Here is a 2,802-nt window from a genome sequence, read left to right as displayed (position 1 = left end):
GTCACCTTGTTATATTATTATTAGTATTAAGGTATAATTGACATATAACGCTAAGCTTGGTGCCATCTTAGGGACTTACTTATAATGGTATTTCTTTCTATGTATTATATTTTTTTAAAGAAATTATTTGTATCCTTATAACTGCTCAGAGAGAACATTGATAAAATAAACATTTTAGGAATAAGACATGAATGAAAGTACCCAATTCAAGTGAAGTTAGAGTGTCAATTATTTTATTTGGATAAAACCTTTCTGAAGGATATGATTGGGGCGGGGTGCTGCCTGTGAACCTCATCTACTTACCAAATTATGGGAACACATTCATTGGAAAAGCCACCATGTGAGGGATACAGTCGAGGCAGAAATGTAAAATACATGCTTCCTGTGTTTAAGAAATGTAAAGTATAATAATATGCAATATTAACAGCTATGTGAAAACACAACATTTAAAATAATAATGCGTACCCGCTACAGAACATTCTGCCAGATCCATGAGTATTCAGTGTCATTATTTGACAGATATCATTTCGCAGATTTGAAACTATCTCATCAAGCTGTGTTGAACTGTGATGACTTGGGGAAGTATGAGATTGAATATCATTGTTTCTTCTCAAGTGACATTGGCCTTGGAGCAGAGAACAGAACAGACAAGGCAGGTAGAGTGGACCTAGGAGGAAAGTGCGTACTCAGGACAGTAAACATCTCTGTGACTTGAGTCGAGGAGACGTGGCTGGGCAGGTAAGCTGGAACCCCCCGTGAAGAACAGCATGCATCAGTAAAGGAACATAACCTCACCTTGCAGAAAACAAGAAACTAGTGAGCGTTTTAGAGTTGCTTTTCATGAATGGCTTTTCACTTGATGTGTGCTTGCAGAGTGAAGACCCCCTCTTTGAGTAGAGGGAGGGAGAGAGGACTTTAGAAGGCCGTTGCCAGGAATGACAAGTTAAATGCTGTCTTGATAGTTTTTCGTTTCCTAGTTATCTTTATTGTAAAAGTGCAATAGTTCGTTTTACATTTTTTCCATAGAATAAAATTTGGTACGCTCCTCAGAACTGGTTACAGTGAAATTAATCATAGGACACTGAGTCGTCTTTCAAACTATGCTGACGAGACTACATGAAATGATGAAAACAAACCGAGGGCAGAGTTTAACTCATAAACTTCATTAAACAACAAGAACTGAAATGTCTCATCTGTGAGTGATGCCTTTCGCCGTGGGCACAAAGCTTCGTTTTAAGACCTGCTGGGAATTGTATTAAAACATTGAGCAAATTCAGTGGCATATAAAACACGCCCTGGGAAGCCATAAACGACTGTTACAGATTATCCATTTTATTCACCATTGCAGCCATGTCTTAATCTCAAACTACTATAAAAACAAAGGCGCATTTGTGATGTTAAGATTTTAGCGGGCCTTCATAATGCAGAGAACTAAGAACTAGAAACTGAGAGTTTTTTTGGCCTTTGCCTCTCAGAAAAGTTAACAACGTCCCTCTTCTTTCAATTAAAATTGTTATGTTTGTTAAACAGAAACGATTCATGGCCGAAAGGTTTTCTGAAAGAGAGGGTTTGTCAAGCCAAATGCCAGAGGAAAGAACCAGGTCCTGGGGCGTGAGGTCTATGCTGGCCGGGGCTGGGCTGGATCGGGGAGGCAACCTGTCTGATGCTCTCCCTGGAGCTGACGGTGCTCTTTTATGCATGCCCTTTGGGGAAGAAAGATGTAAGTTGTTTTGAAAGAATTCGGATTGGCTCTAGATAAGCGGGATGAAGCGGGGGCAGATCCGGAGAGGTGAGCAGTCCGTACGGAAGTCCTTGGTGCTTCTGGATCCACCAGGGACAAGGGTGAGGACACTTCATGGAGGAGCAGGAAGCAGAGGCGCCCGGTGGTCAGTGGCACCTGGCCTTCTCTGTAGATAACCATGGAAACGGCCACTTGGAAGTCATTCGACATTTCCACAAGGGTTCAGGACTGTAAGCAGTCACCCTGTTGGCTTCGTCCTGCAGTCGTTAACTCATTAACCTCTTCTGTCTCTTCCTTCCACCCTATAGCCTGCTGTAATTTATCTCAGACATCTCAGAATCCTTTCTCCTTGTCGAATTGCATGAATTCATTAAACTCTCCACTATTCTGGTAACTAATGATAACATCCATTTAGAAATAATGAGAACGGGATCTATTTATCTCTGTCTTTGGTAAACACAAAAGTCTTCCTGAACGCCTTCTTCTTCCTAACCATGGCTGCGGAGACGGCCTCATTAGGTTTATTGACTATCTCGCAGCCCTTTTTGGTTCTGTGAAATCTTTTATGTTCTTGAAAAGTACCAGCTAAAAAATGACATGCACTGAGATGCATGCCAGATGCATAAGGGCACCTTGGGATGAATGCATCACAGACGAATTCATTCAGCCTGGCAGTCTCTTGATTTCGCTCACCTGCTCCCGCAGAGTGCACCTGTGGCACACGTGGGCCTCTGCGCGGGAGCCGTTGGGAGACGTCCAAGATTAAAGCTACTGTGAGATAGCTCTTCTTTTATATATGCCTTTTGATTTTTTCCCACCTCACTCATACAGTCTGGACCCTAATCCTGATTCCTTTTACTGCTTTGACGTCATTCTTTAAAAAAAAAAAAAAAAAGCCTTACTGCAGGGCTCTGGAGAGAGGACCCATCATAGCAGCTTAAATGTCCTTTTTTCCAAGAGGACCCATGGGAATAACATCACTGTGCTCTCTCCTGTCTGGGCACTTCGAAGCGTGCGTCTGAAGCGCTCTGTAACCATCGACTGGTCTTCCCAGTCCGTTT

This window comes from Pteropus vampyrus, unplaced genomic scaffold (assembly GCF_000151845.1).
Source record: "Pteropus vampyrus isolate Shadow unplaced genomic scaffold, Pvam_2.0 Scaffold132, whole genome shotgun sequence".
Lineage (NCBI taxonomy): Eukaryota > Metazoa > Chordata > Mammalia > Chiroptera > Pteropodidae > Pteropus > Pteropus vampyrus.
Note: the sequence above shows the minus strand (reverse complement) of the source record.